The sequence below is a fragment of the Bidens hawaiensis genome, unplaced genomic scaffold (assembly GCF_021521415.1).
Source record: "Bidens hawaiensis isolate Kalapana, Puna unplaced genomic scaffold, B.hawaiensis_p1.1 tig00000458_1, whole genome shotgun sequence".
Lineage (NCBI taxonomy): Eukaryota > Viridiplantae > Streptophyta > Magnoliopsida > Asterales > Asteraceae > Bidens > Bidens hawaiensis.
This window is the reverse complement of record NW_027491030.1, coordinates 2,559,042-2,579,037: the sequence shown is the minus strand read 5'-3', so window position 1 is coordinate 2,579,037 and position 19,996 is coordinate 2,559,042. Positions and strand designations below refer to the sequence as shown.

The window sequence follows — 19,996 nt, the reverse complement described above, 5'->3', positions numbered from 1 at the left end:
TTGATTTAAAACCTTTAAGAAGACACAATGCTAGATGAGATTAAATAGAAAAACCTTTACACTTTAATTAGAAACAACCCACCTAGATTGTAAGCTGCAATTTCTGCAAACAATGCTCCCAAGTTACTAAACTTAGCCCATGTTATAAAATACTGATAATTAAATACATATATCATGAAATCTTACGGTCCAGTCTGGTTTATATGGCCGATTTTCGTTATAAACCGTAAACCAAACCGTTCGTTACAGTTTGATAATTCTTAGACAATAGAAGCAAAAGATAACATAATGGTCATTTGTCAAACCCGATAGATACCTGAAACCCGCAAGTATGCTTGATACCCGATGGGTAAATAACCGATAAATACCCGATGGGTTTTGGGCCGGGTTTGGGACGGGCTATAATAATCGGGTCCGGGGTTGGGAATACATAAACCCGTCCTGACCCAACCACAAACGCTAATTGTAATTGCTTTCTATATATAAGATACAAACCAATTGAGCATCAATTTCGTCCTGTAATCTTCCCATATAAAACTTTAATTGGTTGACAAAGTTAAAAAAAAATAAAATCAAAATCAAGATTCAACTAAACTGAACATCAATTAGCCACAAGAAAACATACCTGTTTGCGCTTGGAGATCAAGGGAGGATGGTTGCCACAAGAGAAGTCTGAATCCCATTCAGCGTTATTTTATATCCTGATTTTGAATATAATGCTCAAGGTGGTGAGGGCAATGGAATAGGAAAGAAGATGGTGGGAGTTGACTTTAATGGTGAGACTTCCGTTGACTTTGATGTTAAAACACTTTATATTCCGTCGTTAACGACCGCGACAACGAAGTTCCTCGGCTTGCCATTACCGCCTTTTTTGAAGATTGCGATCGTTCCCGATATATTTAGAGGGATCATCAACCTAGAATCCGGGAAGGTAGAGTTTGTTTTGATATATAACTATAGTATTTGGTGTTAGTTGAACGTGTTAATTTGAACTGAGCTGGCTCATTTAACTTCAAGCATGGGCCCACCCTGGCTCGGCTTGTTTAGAGCCCTGAGTCAGGCTAGTTGTACCGGTTTTAAAAAAATTGGATAGCGTCATAAGTAATATAAACATTGAAAATATATATCGTCTTCTGGTTTACTAGTTGGACCGATTGTGCTGGTCTAAAAACATTATAATATCATATCTAACTTAAAATAAAATATGGGCATTTTACATTTTATTAAGCTTTGCAAGTTTAATTAAGTTTAAAGAGGTAGGTCCCAGCAGAGCCCAGTTGGACCCGCAAGACTCACCTTGGACAGGGACGTCTGCGCAATGACCAACTGCTCCAGCAGGACCCACCTTGCTCAGAGAACCTTACGCGCAGTACGCCAGCTGTACCCGCAGGGAAAGCCTCCCAATGGCGAAGTACCCCGCCTGTTCCCGCAGCTGCGGATACAAGCCATCAGGGAAGGCTACCCGCACTAACAGCAAGGCTATACGCACAAGTCATTCGCTACTTCAGCAGTCACATGAAGGAATGAGCAAGGCGGGAATACTCCCGCCTAAATGAGCCAGTCCGTATGCTTCTGGAAGGTCTTTCGTACTATACCTACTAAGGTATGGGCGGAACAGACAATTTGACCAGAGCAGCCCATGAACCAATCACAGGGTGACAGCTCACCGACAACAATACGAGGAGGAGCACCCTCTAGTACTGTTTGTCACTATTAGCCGCTGCCTACTCACCAACCCTTACGATGGGACGTGCGCAGCCTACAGTTGGTGGAACAGTGCGTAGCCCGCTGAAAAGGAACAGTATACAGCCGACCTTTACTGTTGGCCGTAGCCTATCCACCAGCCAGCATGGCCTGTGCGTAGTCCACTGTTGGCAGAACAGGAATACTATTCAGCAGGCTGGACCTTCTAGGAAACCTACCTTCGGCTATAAATACTCCAACACCTTGGAATGGTAAGGACATCATCTGATATCTCAATCTTATCTAGCAATCTCTTAATATACACTTATATTCAGAGCAATCTAGTCTGATTATCACGCCGGAGGGTGGTCACAAGGAGGAACCCCCCCTTCTCAGTGACGAGCTTACGGTGTCTGTTTTGCAGGTCCCCTGAAGAACAACCTTCTCTGCTAGACCTCATCCTCGTGGGAAACGTTACTTAACCCCCAGATTATCTATAATCTGCCCAGGGTTCACTTAGTGTTTCTTCATTGGCGCCATCCGTGGGACAACGCTAAAAATCTTAAAGTTTTAAGGAAAACCTACACGCAGGTCAGATGTAAGTAAAGTTTAGCCATCCTTGTAAGTGCAAGTGACGGTCTTACCCGCACAATCACGAACAAGGAAGCAAAACTTCAACCTATCATCTACCACGTTCAAAGGTTAACTTATTCTGAACACTTAGAAAATTTCAAAGGAAAAGATGAGGAAAACTTCCACGCAGGTCAGATATAAGTAAAGTCAAGCCATCCTACTAAGTGTAAGTGACGGTCATACCCGCACAATCATGAAAGAGGAAGCGAAACAAACTTATAATTTACCACGTTAAAAAGTTAACTTGTCTAAGTACTAAAGAAATTGCTAAGATAGATCAAAACATGCGTAAAATAAACAAGGCAAAGAACAAACACAGTCTTTATTTCATCAAAATTCAAATATTACAAAGAGCTATACAAAAGCAAAAATCTACGCTAGTGGTGGAAAGGGATCTTCAGAATCAAGCTTCAGGACCACTCCCACTTGGACCCGCTCCATCAGTAGAGCGTGGTGGTTCAAGGAAAGCTTTAAGGATAGCAAGCCCATCATCAGCAGCAGCGACTTCGTTCACCTTCTCCACCACAGGATGCGGGAAGGCGGCATACTGATTCACTGCTTGGTCGTAAACAGCTTCAGTATCAACATTGTACAAAGGGAAGTTGGAAGGCGGGATGCCTTTCTCAACGAACCCTAGACCAAGCAGGAAGCCGGCCTTTTCCCCATCCTCATGAGAAGCGTTGAGGGCTGCGCTCATAGCATCGTCATAAGACGTCTCTGAGAAGACCCGATGCACAACCTACAAGAAAATATACAAGTATCAGAATCCTTTCTATTTACAAAGAAAAGCGTAAAGACATGAAAGCTTACTTGAGACAACGCTTCTCGAAGAAGCCATTCCTTGGCAACCAGAGCTTCTTGGAGGGCAGCTTGAGCTTCGTTACGGGCGCGTTCGGCTTCACTCTTGTTGAGGTTGGCAAGCAACACTTCCTTTGCAACAGCCTCTTCGACGCCCTTTAACTTCCGCTCAGTATGGTCAAGCACCCCCCTCTGGTCCAAGATCTCTTGGAGCTTTTTGGCGTCTTCCATCGCCAAGGCATCATGAGCCTGCTGGAGAGCCTCTAATTTGGCTTTAAGCTCTTCATTCTCCACGCGTAGAGGCTCAGCAACGGCTTCAGCCTTGGTGCCCCTCTCGGTTGCGTTCCTCGCAGTTTCCTTAGCCAGCCGAAGCTGTTCATTAACAGCTTGGGCAGCCTTGGAACGGGCCTCGAGTCGAGCCTGAACTTCAACCTCGAGGGCCTTGAAGGCCTTCTCCTTTTCCGCGGCCAATGCGGACAGCCGTTGGTTCTCCTCCCGGACAGCCCGCGCCTGAGCCACTTCTTTAAGGCGAGCTGCTTTTAACTTGTCGTTTTCACGACAAAGCAACTCGACGCGCGGCTGCATCCGGGCCAGGAGAACCCGAAGCTCATTGGTTAGCCTACCCTCCTGGTAGCTAGCCATGGCTTCCCCCAACGCACCACTGGGAGCAGCGTGACGAACCCATTCCACGCACTCCACAGGGGTTCGAAGGGTTGTTCCTCGGCGAATGTTCCATCGTGGAACATACACTTCATTGGAATCCGACACTGCAAAAACATAAAGCAGTTAGGAAAAGATGATATAAAAAAAAATAATAATAATAATAATATGAAAAGGGCCAAAAGAACCCTACGCACCTGTAGGGTCAATAACAGGCCGATAGCCGCCGAACCCATCACCTGAACCCAAGGGAAATCCATCCAAGAGGTCAGGCAGATGGGAAGGTGGCAGAGATTGGCGTGAAGCCCCATGCGTACCTGATGGATCGACCGTCGTTGCCGATGACGGGGGCATGGTAGCAGCTGCCGCGGTCGCCGCCGCGGAATCCGCAGCAAAAGTAACCGCCGGCTCGGTGAAAGATGCCGTAAAAATGGCACTCACAGCCGGCGGTGACGTCAACTCGGCTGAAACAGTCGGCTCAAAGGAGTGAGCAACTGAACCAGCGGGGGCAGGCGCCTGGGTCGTCGCCTCAGGTAGGCTGACCAAGCCTACCGTCATGGGCGGAGAGGTACTCCTCTGCGCTCCACCCTGGAATGCGTCAACATCCACGCCTGCACAAAGAAGATAAGTGTTAAATGATATTAAGCTATGAAGATAAAAGCTAAAGGAAGTTTGTACTTACGGGTTTTCTTGAGCCAAAAGGTACGGAGAGGCGGGGACGAACCCGATGGAGCCGGCCTCTTTGCGCCGGTCACCGTCGTCTTCTTGGCCTCTCCGGCGGCGACAGTCGTCACAGCCTCCGGAATGGTGATCTTATCACCACCGGGATTCCGCGCCACCTCTTCGCTCTCGGTCTCTGAATCAGACCGAGGCGCTGGATCGGCAGTGGAGGCCACCTTCTCCTTCGCCTTCCCGCCGGAAGCCTTCTTCTTCCGCACCAACGGAGGACCATCTGTGGATTCCTCATCAGAACATACGATTAGAGGAATTCCAGCAGAGGTTTCAACATTGAGGGGTCGAGGGTCGAATAGCGCCTTACCTGGCCGCCGGGCGCTAAGGATCTCATGGCCTTGCGGATAGACCTCCACGAACCGATCCGCCGTTTGTTCTAGGATGGGCAACTCGTTCTCGTCTAGAGCGCGAGTACCCATCCGAGCGGGACCGTCAGCCTCCCGCGGGTTTAGGAATAACTGCAAGTCGTTCCCCTCTGAAATAAACAGAAAAAAAAAAGTTAGAAGAGATTCTAAATCAACAAAAAAGAAACGAAGCATACCGTAAGGAACAGAGTTCGAACCATATTCGAGGACGATTGGGATCTTATGCGCATCCGCAGCCTTCCACACCCGGCTCATCCCCAGCATCACCATCCCGGACTCCGCAAACCGGTAAACCGGAGATTGGACTCGGGATATCTTCGCAAACCATTCCGCCTCCTGGTAGTTGGAGGCGTGAAGGTTGGGAAGTGCTTGCCCATTCTTGAATTTCATGGCAAGGGGGATGGCGCGAGCAGAGATGTAGAAGAACTCCCGCTTCCACGAGCGAAGACTGCGCTCGGTCGCGCAAATATTCAAACCCTTAATCCGGGTTGTCAACGTATACCACCCCTGGACGCACCTCCAAGTGTAGAAGGTCATCAGGCGGTCAACGAAGGGCTCAATGCCCAGTATCCGGCACACCCACTCGAAGTGGCGAACCTTGGCAATCTCCATCGGATGCACCTCGGTCAGGTGCACACCGTGCCTCTACAGGACACGGAAAACAAACTTTGTCAATGGGTGTGACAACTGCCTAATCCGACCCGACCCAGGTACCCGTTTTCGAATCCGATTCTTTTTATGATTTAAAATTTGATTATTTAATTTTTGTAAATTTAACATTAAATAAATTATATATATATATATATATATATTTCTTTTATTATTACTTACTAATAATAATAATTTCTTTTCCGCCGACCCGTCCCTTTCTTTCTCTCTCTTGTCGCCGTCCCGCCTCTTTCTCTTTCTTGTCGCCGTCCCGCCTCTTTTCTCTCTTGTCGCCGTCCCGCCCCTCTGCTTAACCCTTGAGCCTTGAAACCCCTTTTTCTCTTAACTCTTTGCTTGTCCTTTGGTTCTTCCCGCCTAAGGTTGTCTGCGCAGCTCCACGCGCCAGACTCCTTACAAGGAAGCCTGCGTGTAGACCAGTTGTTCCTGCGATACACGAGGCGAACTGTTCCTGCAGCGCGCTAAGAATTGTAGTTCTTCTCGCGGCGCGCTAAGAATGGTAATTCTTCCCGCGACGCGCTAAGAATGGTAGTTCTTCTCGCGGCGCGCTAAGGATTATAGTTCCTCCCGCGGCGCGCTAAGAATTGTAGTTCTTCTCGCGGCGCGCTAAGAATGGTAATTCTTCCCGCGACGCGCTAAGAATGGTAGTTCTTCTCGCGGCGCGCTAAGGATTATAGTTCCTCCCGCGGCGCGCTAAGGATTGTAGTTCTTCTCGCGATGCGCTAAGGATTGTTCTCTGTCTGCCTTCGCCCTCGCGCGTGCGCTCGAGTCTTCTCGCGCTAGACCTTAAGTCTTTTCTTCTGTTTAGGTCAGCCTGTATTTTTTTGAGATATCTTATCTTTTGTTTGAGCTCTTTAGGTCAGTTCCGACATCTGTCCGAAAAGCCACTTTCGGCGCAGCATGCGCACCAATCCTTTTGGTTGACAGAAAAAGTGACTGACATAATCTTTTGAAATCTTCTTTTGCATGTCTTGAACAGTGTTTCATCTGACACCTCCCATGCTTTGACCTGTACCTGTCAGCTTTTCCCCATCCCCTGCAGCTGCCGGCATATCTTTTGATATCTTTTGCTTTTGTTTTCTTGTACTTTTTAATATCTTTTGATAAGATCTTTTCCCCCTTTCAAAAGATTGTGTTCCCTAGGGTTTTCCTATAAATAAAGCTATTTTCTTGTTTATTAACACTACACACACTACACTTAAACACTCCCCAAACCTTTCTCCCTTTGCTCTCTGCCGAAGATCGCCGCTCCTCTCTTTGCCTCCGTCTTCTCTTATGTTCTGCCCTGAATCTCGGTAAATATAAATACATATATTTTAATTTGTTTAACTAACAGAAATCGATACTTACTGCATATATTAAAGACATAAAAACCAATCGTTAAACCAATAACCTCTTAATTATAGGTTAACTTGTGCTTGTTTAAAAGTTGATTCTTGCATTATCCTTCAACACACCTTTTTCAGGTGAGTAATCTCGTACTTAATCCCCTTTTATTTTTAACGATTTGGGATGTTCATGTGTTCGTACAACTTGAGTCTTAAACTTATTTATGAACTTTATGTGCGCAAAACCCCATGTGTTATGGACGTTTACTTGGCTGTTTATTTGTATGTGTGAATCATTAACCGCTTTGTTCGGCCTATTCCGAAGTTTTCATGGATCCATTAGATGAACACGGGAGACCTATCGTTTACGGTTTTCTTGTTTTATTACACATGCACGTATGATTTATCGTTTTTGTGCTCAATTGGGAGCACGGATTGAACTATGAGCTATGATCTAAGGCTTGATCACAATCTGATTACACCCTATGTTAAACCCCAGTTAAGCACATGTTGCGCGCAGTGTTTATTATTATCTATTTATATCTATTAAACTTGATTTCTCACCGACACGCAAGTGTTGACGTTTTATTTTAACACATGTTCAGGTTTGCTGTAGCTGCTTTTGGGAATCTCAAGGACACGTAGGATGCTTTCTTTTTGTTTGGACCTAGATTAAAATGTAACAAGACAAATTATGTTATTTGAATATTTTAAGTTATGATATGATTTATGTTACTTTATGTCGTGTTCTGCGCGTGCGCAATGATAATGTATTTATTAAATATTGACACCCAAATAGTGTCACGAGTAATGAAACAATACGTGGCGCCCCGATGTATAATCCGCCATCGGTCGGGGTGTTACAGATTGGTATCAGAGCTCCGTGACTTTAGGATAGGTGGTTAGACAACGACCTAGAATACCTAAGAGTCCCTTCTCGCGCATGAGAAATATCTCATGTTTGCGCGCTAATTGTTAATTACTCGATATTTATAAAATATGCTTGCGTATATGCAGCACTTGATTTCATGTTTTATTCGCGATCTTTCGATTTTTATTAAATTTCAATTTATTTCTGTACTTACATATTCGTTTGTTGTGGGGATTGAAAATCCGAGAAGTCATGGTGGTACATGAATAGTTGATTTTCAATTACCATTAACTTTATGTTTTAAATTGAAGATTTGAAAAGTCATGGTGATACATGAATTGTCAATCTCCAATATTCATTTACTCGATATTTTAAATTGAAGACTTGAAAAGTCATGGTGATACATGAATTGTCAACCTTCAATGCTCGTTTACTCGATATTTTAAATTGAGAATTCGGAAAGTCATGGTGATGCATGAATTGTCGATTTTCAATTCGAATTCTTTACCTGTATTAAGTTTGCATTTAAATTCATATTTTACTTCAAAATTTGATAGCATTTAACTCCGCGAAACAAGCTTTACGACGATATAACTTGCGCTAAAACGATTTCCCATACCAAGATATTAACAAAAATTAAAACTTTTATAGAATGCCTCCGCTATCTCGCCGTTATCAGAGGAGAGAAGCCTCGCGCAGACGTAGGCAGCAACGTTCCCAGGAAATGGCCGCCGCGATAGCCCAATCCTTAAACCAAAATAATCCCAACCCCTCCGGATACAATATTAAATCCTTTAATGCGGGTAACCCTCCGAAATTCACAGGACTTGAAGGAGCCACCGTAATGCTCCAATGGCTCGAGAAAATTGAGAACACCTTTCTCCATACCCAATGCCCTCCAGACCGACGAACCTTATACGCCTCAAGTGTCCTAGAATCAAGGGCGCTTACTTGGTGGAACGGAGTAGCTCATGCGCGTGGCGCAGAGGCTGCTTCTAGCATGCTCTGGGAAGAATTCAAGGAACTTTTGACTCGAGAATTCTGCCCTCCCAACGAAATAAAGCGCCTTGAGGAGGAATTTTGGAACTTGAAGCAGTACAGTGGCGAAGCGCGCGAGTACGCTACGCGCTTCCACGAACTTAGTTTGCTTGTCCCACACCTAGTTACCCCTTCCCGCCGAGCCATCGAGAAGTTTCTTGGGGGTCTCCCCATGGAAATTCAAGATTCTGTATGGGCCAGGAACCCAGCAACCCTCTCTGACGCCATCGAGTTGGCCGCTGTGCTCAGCGACAACCATGTCAGGGCAGGAACCCTGTTCCTGCGAGGAACCGAGAAGACCAAACCCACCAAGACTGTCCCAGAACCAACAGAAACCAAGCCAGAACCCTCAAACCGTAACAACCTCAAGCGCAGGCGCAAAGCCTATGCGCTTACCAACCCACTCGTTGTCCAGCAACCCGCCTACCAACCTCCAGTACACGCTCCTAACCCACTGTCAACTTACCCAACACCCCCTGTAGTCCATAATTATGCCTTGACCAATCCCGCACTCCCTGCCCCGTCAACTAAGAAACCTTACACAGGAAACCAACCTTTTTGCCCAACCTGTAGACTTCATCACCCAACTCAAACCCCGTGTCGACAATGCAACCGATGTGGCCGTATTGGTCACACTGCTGAGTACTGTAGAGTCCTTCCCGCCAACCCAATCGCGCAAACACCACCAACCTACCCGCAAAACCCACAACCAGCATACCCTAATCCACGACCCAGGTCGTGCTATAACTGCGGTGACCCTAGTCATTTCCGGAACGCGTGCCCGAGACTGCAAGTACAAATTACGCAAGCTAATCCGGTTAACCAAATTTCAAACCAAGTGACGCGTGGCCGAGCTTTTAATATAACCGCGCACCAAGCGCAAGCGAATAATGATGTGGTTAATGGTACATTTTTACTTAACGGACAATATGCATCTATACTTTTTGATACTGGCGCCGATAGAAGTTTAATTTCTCGCGCATTTGAACAAAAACTCGCGCGACCGCGAGTAAACTTAAACGAAAACTTTTCAGTTGAATTGGCTAATGGTGAAACTATTTTAATAAACTCCGTGATCAAAGATTGCACGCTTAACCTTAACGAACACGATTTTCTAATCGACCTCATTCCTATGCCTCTTGGAAGTTTTGATGTGATTATTGGAATGGACTGGCTCTCGCAAAATCGCGCCGAAGTAATCTGCGCCAAGAAGTTGATTCGCATTCCTCGGGAAAATGGTGAAAATCTTCATATCTACGGCGAGAAACCATCTAACGGTCTTAAACTTATGTCATGCTCTGAAGCCCGAAGACTTTTGCGAAAGAAATGTGTCGCTTTCTTAGCTAATGTGGTCAAACCCGATGAAGGAAAGAAGAAACTTTCTGAAATCCCCATCGTGCGTGACTTTCCTGAAGTCTTTCCCGATGATCTTTCTGGTTTACCTCCCGCTCGGGAAGTCGAGTTTCGTGTTGATCTTGTCCCTGGTGCATCCCCCGTAGCCAAATCTCCTTATCGACTTGCACCCGCTGAAATGCAAGAATTAGCAAGTCAACTTCAAGAGTTGACCGATAAGGATTCATTCGCCCTAGCTCTTCGCCATGGGGTGCTCCGGTGTTGTTCGTTAAAAAGAAAGACGGTTCGTTTCGCATGTGTATCGATTACCGCGAGCTGAACAAGCTCACCATTAAGAACCGGTATCCCTTACCGCGTATTGACGACCTCTTTGATCAACTCCAATGTGCCTCTTGTTTCTCCAAAATCGATCTCCGTTCTGGCTATCACCAGTTGCGTATCCGCGAAGAGGATATTCCCAAGACTGCCTTTCGAAACCGCTACGGTCATTTTGAATTCTTGGTCATGCCCTTCGGTTTAACCAACGCACCCGCTGTCTTCATGGATCTAATGAACCGGGTGTGTAGGCCTTTCTTGGACCGATTCGTGATCGTGTTTATCGATGACGTTCTGGTGTATTCCAAAACCAAGGCCGAGCATGAACAACATCTTCAGTTGGTGTTGCAAAAGCTTCGAACCGAACAACTCTATGCCAAACTCTCCAAGTGTGAATTCTGGTCGGATGAAGTACAGTTTCTTGGTCATGTTGTAAACAAGATGGGTATTCATGTCGACCCATCCAAAATTGAAGCAATCAAGAACTGGATTACACCGTCCACTCCTACCGAAATCCGTTCCTTTTTGGGCTTAGCTGGTTACTACCGGCGATTCATTGCGAACTTCTCCAAAATCGCCTTGCCTTTAACAGCATTAACGCACAAAGGCAAACCGTATATTTGGGGCTCTAAGCAAGAAGAAGCTTTTCAAACGCTCAAGCAATTGTTGTGCGAAGCTCCTGTTCTAGCGTTACCTGAGGGTACTGACGATTTTGTCGTTTATTGCGATGCCTCCAACCAAGGTCTCGGTTGTGTACTTATGCAACGAGGCAAGGTTATCGCTTACGCGTCTAGGCAACTCAAAATTCATGAAAAGAATTATACGACTCACGACCTCGAACTTGGTGCAGTTGTATTTGCCTTAAAAATCTGGAGACACTACCTCTATGGGACTAAGTGCATCGTTTACACAGACCATAAAAGCCTTCAGCACATTTTTGATCAAAAGGAACTTAACATGAGACAACGCCGATGGAACGAACTCATCAGCGATTACGATTGTGAGATCCGATATCACCCTGGAAAGGCTAATGTGGTAGCCGATGCGCTCAGCCGTAAACCCAGCCAACTCAACTGTATCATGCCGCGCACGCAGCTTCGTTTTGCGCCGATCCAAAACGATCTTGAATCGCGCGTTCGCGACGCGCAGCGCGCATCGATCAGCAAAGGCAACCTACGCGCCGAGTTAGCGTGTGGTGCAGAAGTACATCTAGTCCCTAACCTGAATGGAATTCTTTGTTATCTCAATCGCATCTGGATCCCCAATGATGAGACTCTTCGCTCTGTCATACTGAGTGAAGCGCACAAAACCCGGTATTCCGTTCATCCTGGTGCTGACAAAATGTACAAAGATTTGCGCCTTTCTTATTGGTGGCTTGGTATGAAAAAGGATATTGCTGTGTTCGTAGCTAAATGCCTAACTTGTTCTAAGGTAAAAGCTGAACATCAACGCCCATCTGGTTTGCTCGAACAACCTGAAATTCCTACGTGGAAATGGGAAAGTATAGCAATGGACTTTATCACCAAGTTACCCTTGACCGCAAGCAAACATGATAGCATTTGGGTAATAGTGGATCGATTGACCAAGTCTGCTCACTTTCTGCCCATTCGTGAAACCTACCGTGTTGAACAACTTGCGCATCTTTATGTCAAGGAAATTGTCTGCCGTCATGGCACTCCCCTGAGCATCATATCCGATCGCGATGGCCGTTTTATATCTCGCTTTTGGAAATCTCTCCAATCTGCTTTAGGAACTCGTTTGGACATGAGTACTGCATATCATCCTCAGACTGACGGACAGTCTGAGCGAACCATCCAAACCCTTGAGGATATGCTTCGATCTTGTGTTCTTGATTTTGGAGGTAATTGGGATTCACACCTACCTCTGATCGAGTTCTCTTATAATAACAGCTATCATTCCAGCATCGGTATGGCCCCATTTGAAGCACTTTACGGTCGAAAGTGCCGCTCACCGATTTGTTGGAGCGAAGTGGGTGAAGTTCAAATCACAGGACCCGAACTAGTTCAAGAGACAACCGATAAAATCGCCAAGATCCGTGATCATCTGCTGACTGCCAGAAGCCGACAGAAGAGTTACGCAGATCGCAGGCGGAAGCCTCTCGAATTTCTAGTTGGTGATCTTGTTCTCCTCAAAGTGTCGCCCTGGAAGGGTGTTGTCCGCTTTGGGAAGAAAGGTAAGCTTGCACCTCGTTATGTTGGTCCGTTCAAGATTCTTGCGAGGGTGGGAAAAGTTGCCTACAAACTGGACCTGCCGCCCGCGCTCAGCAATGTGCATCCAACTTTCCATGTATCCAATCTCAAGAAATGTTTAGCTGACGAGAACCTTCACATACCACTTGATGAAGTTCAAGTTGATGAGTCTATGCATTTCGTTGAGAAGCCTGTTGAGATTATGGATCGCGAGGTAAAGCAAACCAAGCGCAGTCGCATCCCTACTGTTAAAGTTCGTTGGCAGTCCAAGCGCGGAGCCGAGTTCACTTGGGAAAGGGAAGATCAAATGAAGATCAAGTACCCGCACCTTTTCTCTGCGCAACCTACTTCGAGATAAATTTCGGGATGAAATTTCTTAAAGTAGGGGAGACTGTGACAACTGCCTAATCCGACCCGACCCAGGTACCCGTTTTCGAATCCGATTCTTTTTATGATTTAAAATTTGATTATTTAATTTTTGTAAATTTAACATTAAATAAATTATATATATATATATATATATATATATATATATTTCTTTTATTATTACTTACTAATAATAATAATTTCTTTTCCGCCGACCCGTCCCTTTCTTTCTCTCTCTTGTCGCCGTCCCGCCTCTTTCTCTTTCTTGTCGCCGTCCCGCCTCTTTTCTCTCTTGTCGCCGTCCCGCCCCTCTGCTTAACCCTTGAGCCTTGAAACCCCTTTTTCTCTTAACTCTTTGCTTGTCCTTTGGTTCTTCCCGCCTAAGGTTGTCTGCGCAGCTCCACGCGCCAGACTCCTAACAAGGAAGCCTGCGTGAAGACCAGTTGTTCCTGCGATACACGAGGCGAACTGTTCCTGCAGCGCGCTAAGAATTGTAGTTCTTCTCGCGGCGCGCTAAGAATGGTAATTCTTCCCGCGACGCGCTAAGAATGGTAGTTCTTCTCGCGGCGCGCTAAGGATTATAGTTCCTCCCGCGGCGCGCTAAGAATTGTAGTTTTTCTCGCGGCGCGCTAAGAATGGTAATTCTTCCCGCGACGCGCTAAGAATGGTAGTTCTTCTCGCGGCGCGCTAAGGATTATAGTTCCTCCCGCGGCGCGCTAAGGATTGTAGTTCTTCTCGCGACGCGCTAAGGATTGTTCTCTGTCTGCCTTCGCCCTCGCACGTGCGCTCGAGTCTTCTCGCGCTAGACCTTAAGTCTTTTCTTCTATTTAGGTCAGCCTGTATTCTTTTGAGATATCTTATCTTTTGTTTGAGCTCTTTAGGTCAGTTCCGACATCTGTCCGAAAAGCCACTTTCGGCGCAGCATGCGCACCAATCCTTTTGGTTGACAGAAAAAGTGACTGACATAATCTTTTGAAATCTTCTTTTGCATGTCTTGAACAGTGTTTCATCTGACACCTCCCATGCTTTAACCTGTACCTGTCAGCTTTTCCCCATCCCCTGCAGCTGCCGGCATATCTTTTGATATCTTTTGCTTTTGTTTTCTTGTACTTTTTAATATCTTTTGATAAGATCTTTTCCCCCTTTCAAAAGATTGTGTTCCCTAGGGTTTTCCTATAAATAAAGCTATTTTCTTGTTTATTAACACTACACACACTACACTTAAACACTCCCCAAACCTTTCTCCCTTTGCTCTCTGCCGAAGATCGCCGCTCCTCTCTTTGCCTCCGTCTTCTCTTCTGTTCTGCCCGGAATCTCGGTAAATATAAATACATATATTTTAATTTGTTTAACTAACAGAAATCGATACTTACTGCATATATTAAAGACATAAAAACCAATCGTTAAACCAATAACCTCTTAATTATAGGTTAACTTGTGCTTGTTTAAAAGTTGATTCTTGCATTATCCTTCAACACACCTTTTTCAGGTGAGTAATCTCGTACTTAATCCCCTTTTATTTTTAACGATTTGGGATGTTCATGTGTTCGTACAACTTGAGTCTTAAACTTATTTATGAACTTTATGTGCGCAAAACCCCATGTGTTATGGACGTTTACTTGGCTGTTTATTTGTATGTGTGAATCATTAACCGCTTTGTTCGGCCTATTCCGAAGTTTTCATGGATCCATTAGATGAACACGGGAGACCTATCGTTTACGGTTTTCTTGTTTTATTACACATGCACGTATGATTTATCGTTTTTGTGCTCAATTGGGAGCACGGATTGAACTATGAGCTATGATCTAAGGCTTGATCACAATCTGATTACACCCTATGTTAAACCCCAGTTAAGCACATGTTGCGCAGTGTTTATTATTATCTATTTATATCTATTAAACTTGATTTCTCACCAACACGCAAGTGTTGACGTTTTATTTTAACACATGTTCAGGTTTGCTGTAGCTGCTTTTGGGAATCTCAAGGACACGTAGGATGCTTTCTTTTTGTTTAGACCTAGATTAAAATGTAACAAGACAAATTATGTTATTTGAATATTTTAAGTTATGATATGATTTATGTTACTTTATGTCGTGTTCTGCGCGTGCGCAATGATAATGTATTTATTAAATATTGACACCCAAATAGTGTCACGAGTAATGAAACAATACGTGGCGCCCCGATGTATAATCCGCCATCGGTCGGGGTGTTACAATGGGAACCTAAGATTCCCATAGACAAAGAATGCAGCATAAACCCCGATCTTGCCTCTGGGGGCATCGTACACAGTCTGATGGGGTTCAGGAAACTCAGGCTCGAGAGACTCGAGCATGAACTTCCTGACGACGTACTGGTACAGATCGCCAGGCAGAGCACACTGGCACTCGCCAGCAGTACTCTTGTCATCGGCTGTAGACTCGAGATCACGTGAAGACATCTTGCAGAAAGAAGAAAACGATTTCAAGAGAATGCTCGACGGAAAGATGAGTATTCGCCGGAAATCGTTCTTAAGATGAAGAGAAGAGTGAAAGTGTGGATTACAAAGAACCCTCTCCCCCTTTATATACTAATCGCAATTAATGCGATGAATTTAATGCGGAAGAGAGAGAAATCAAAGGTGCAATGAAACTATGACACGTGGCAAAAAGCAAGCTGGCAACAGCTGTTGACAGGACGCATACCATTAATTTCGCGGCCACGCGCCCGAAAAATCGCGCCAAAGCGCCTGAGAAAGCGTCTGGAATGACCATGTACTGTCACGTCACCATAACTTCCTGCACGTCCTGACACAGTCAGAAGAAACCGTCGCACAACGTGTCAGAGGTTTGGACTGTTCTTATCCTTCCACCAACTCTTCGAATTTCGAAATTCAAAATGCAAAAAGATTCAAAAGTAAGCGGGAAAATACCCCTTACCTTGGCAACCAAGTAACCATAAGACGGGTGCGGGTACAGTGTCAAGGCAAAACCCTTCACATACTTAGCACCCGCAGGGAATTGACGCCAGGAATACCTTGGAAGTAAAGTAACCGTAAGACAAGTGCGGGTACAGTGTCAAGGCAAAACCCTTCACATACTTAGCACTCTGCAGGGAATTCAAACCAAGAAGGATCTTCTGGGCCATGCTTGCGGAAACGGGAATAACATCCCCGCATGACGGGAACGTCGAGAACTATATTGTTTGAAACTCCAAGATGGAATTGGTGGTTTTAGCATAATTGATCACTATGTTGAAAACTACCAAGACCCCATGGAGAATCCACACAAGTGGGACTCAACGCTCCTGACGTGCGAGGAGGTTACAAACCTACCCGCTTCACACCCAAAGATCAAGCAGAAAAGTCGGGAATTTCTGCGTGACATCAGGAAAACCGCGGGAAGAATCACCACGGAAAACCTAAAAACTAAACCCTTTTCAAAACCCCTTGCTAAGTCCAAAAGTTCACCTCACTTATTAATAATTCATGAGAAGAACATTGGACTGGGGGGACTTGAAGAGGTAGGTCCCAGCAGAGCCCAGTTGGACCCGCAAGACTCACCTTGGACAGGGACGTCTGCGCAATGACCAACTGCTCCAGCAGGACCCACCTTGCTCAGAGAACCTTACGCGCAGTACGCCAGCTGTACCCGCAGGGAAAGCCTCCCAATGGCGAAGTACCCCGCCTGTTCCCGCAGCTGCGGATACAAGCCATCAGGGAAGGCTACCCGCACTAACAGCAAGGCTACACGCACAAGGCATTCGCTACTTCAGCAGTCACATGAAGGAATGAGCAAGGCGGGAATACTCCCGCCTAAATGAGCCAGTCCGTATGCTTCTGGAAGGTCTTTCGTACTATACCTACTAAGGTATGGGCGGAACAGACAATTTGACCAGAGCAGCCCATGAACCAATCACAGGGTGACAGCTCACCGACAACAATACGAGGAGGAGCACCCTCTAGTACTGTTTGTCACTATTAGCCGCTGCCTACTCACCAACCCTTACGATGGGACGTGCGCAGCCTACAGTTGGTGGAACAGTGCGTAGCCGGCAGAAAAGGAACAGTATACAGCCGACCTTTACTGTTGGCCGTAGCCTATCCACCAGCCAGCATGGCCTGTGCGTAGTCCACTGTTGGCAGAACAGGAATACTATTCAGCAGGCTGGACCTTCTAGGAAACCTACCTTCGGCTATAAATACTCCAACACCTTGGAATGGTAAGGACATCATCTGATATCTCAATCTTATCTAGCAATCTCTTAATATACACTTATATTCAGAGCAATCTAGTCTGATTCTCACGCCGGAGGGTGGTCACAAGGAGGAACCCCCCCCCCCTTCTCAGTGACGAGCTTACGGTGTCTGTTTTGCAGGTCCCCTGAAGAACAACCTTCTCTGCTAGACCTCATCCTCGTGGGAAACTTTACTTAACCCCCAGATTATCTATAATCTGCCCAGGGTTCACTTAGTGTTTCTTCAAAGTTTAAATATTAATAAAACTAGGGTGGGGAAGGGTTAGTTCGGTTCTCTTATTGCCTTAAACTGAACCATATATAGAAGGGGAAATTCCTAAAATAGCCTATTTTGACCAACTTTTTTTTCGGAAATAGCCTAGGCTAAATGAAAAGGTGGCAAAAAATCAACAAATAAACGAAACGAGTGTGAGATAACTTACTTTCAAATGATCAAATATTAAGACCGAGCATGAACTTGATTGCCTTAAGGAGATAATTGTTGGTTATGCTATTTACAAGAACATTTGTTGTTAACATAGGTGGATCTTAAATTCAAGGCCAAATTCTGGTTTTCAATGGGGAGTATCTACAAAGCTCCACCATTGTTGGTGGAAACCTTATTAACATCCGAAGAATCGAAAGGAAATATTCGGAGTGGAAGTGGAGAGAGACTTGATGAACAAGGAAGATGCAAGTTAGTTGGATTCGCAACCGTCGAACCCATTGATGATTTTTTGATGAATTCTTTCCTTGATCTTCCAACTTAATGTCTTGCAATCTTAAATGCCACAATTACTTTCTCTAAAGATGAAGAACTTTAAGTGAACTCATGAACTATTTGTAATTATTATCATTGTCCATAATACACAAAGTTAAGATTACTAAACAAGATTCCTTTGTTTTTTCTTAAGTTATTTATAATTTAGGATTTGGGGTGAGAATAGGACCGAATTGTTAATCTAAGTCTCATACACAATTGTTATACCGTGTTTTATAGGAGTGTTCATCGGATCAGATAACGGATTATTTGGCTTGTTTGGTTCGGATTTGAAATTTTTAGGACCCTATCCGAAATCGATCTGATCCGAATCCGATATGAATTGATTTCGGATGGATCTGGATAATCCAAAATAATCCGAATAACCCGAAATAAACCGTATAACAAACATTCAAACAAACATCTAACTAAATAAAAATACAAAAACCGGATAATTAAAATAAAACGTACACAAACAAAAGTCAAAATTCAAACAAAACTCTAGTTAAATCCATGATCCATCATAATGTTAAAAATTAAAACAGTGCACGAATAAAGCCAACCTTCAAATAGTTAAAACACATGTTATTTATCCGAATAATCCGAACTATCCGATCCGGGTCGGATTATTATCGAATTTCCAGAACACCCCTAGTGTTTTATACCTAACTGGCTAGCTCAATACATGATGTTGGGCTAATTTAATTATAAGTTTCTTACCTAAGATAACAGTCCATCTATTGAACTTGTGTTGATTTCTTGGGTTGAAGCTAGTTCTTTTTGTCAAGTAGTCCAAAGCCCAAATAAGTTGACAAATTTTTATACAAAAAGCCCAACTAGCCCACAAGAGCTTCAAAGAACTTGGTGAATAATTGGTTTAAATGTGATTTAAGTAATTAATTATAATCACAGTTGTACAAAAAGCTTGTCATGTTTTATTTGTAGTAAGTTGTGGTTTTATATAAAAATTTATCGTGCCTAACAATCGATTGAAACTTGTTAGATTCTTGTAAATAATCTTAGAAAACTTTTTATAATGAATGTATGAGGTCTAATAAACGCCGCGAGCACAAGAGGGAAGTGATTAAATAATCATGAACACGTAAGATATTGTTTGTAAAAGCTAGCTATATACTAAATATTATATATATTTTATAGTTTTGTTTTAAAAAAAATAGAATAAAAGCCAACCTAATATGATTCATGCTGGTTGCCGGTTGGAGGAGTTGCTAATTGTGTTTTGTGAGTTGCCATGTAGCATCTACCGTTTATATTAGTGTTGTTATGCTATGACGATTATGCCAAGATGAACAAATGCGTGAAATTCAATATAAATGACAAGGCCTCTCTGAACTCTAAACTTGTAGGACATAAAGCATGTTACAGAACTTGCTTATCGGTAAAAGAAGAAAATAAATATTAAGAAGTGACATCACATTATATGCATTTATGCACAACCATCAGTGGTACTATATACCAATCATGATTCAAGGTACACATGAAATATTTGCTTTGTTTATGTCTAGATGTGGATGGCCATATTCTTAGGCTGAGGGGTGTGGGGGGCTCTAATGGGGGCGCGAGTGGGGGCTCCAGCCAATAATATTGTGACGTGTGGCAGAGAGAGAAACTGGATAAGGGGGGTGTTGGAGCCCCCGTTGGAGCCCCTGGCCCTGGTGTGGAGGGGCTCCAGCAGGGGCTCCAGCGGATTTTTTTTTTATTTTTTTATAAATATATTCAAAAAACGTATTATTAAAAAAACTCATAAATTCTTGTGTCTCTGGAACAACAAAGTTAGGAGACGGTTGTATGTTGGATGGTTGAAAGCCGGATGTTTCTTGCGGCCCCGAATAAAACATCGGTTGGTCTGGTGACGACCATAAATCGTCGTCAATATAATCTGAATCTAGGTTTGGGGTACCAATTTCCAGACATTTTTGGGTATTATATAGGAGTTTGGGATATTATATAAGAGTTTGTAAGGTGAAATTGTGTTTTGATATGGT

At 44.3% G+C, this 19,996-nt stretch overlaps 1 pseudogene across 1 annotated transcript; it reads left to right on the top strand.

Moving 5' to 3' along the window:
• Positions 1-702: 702 nt before the first annotated feature.
• On the top strand, positions 703-18,143 carry LOC143626646 (uncharacterized; annotated as a pseudogene). The gene is made up of 2 exons (XR_013152454.1): positions 703-931; positions 17,773-18,143. The product of XR_013152454.1 is annotated as an uncharacterized LOC143626646 (transcript).
• Positions 18,144-19,996: the final 1,853 nt, after the last annotated feature.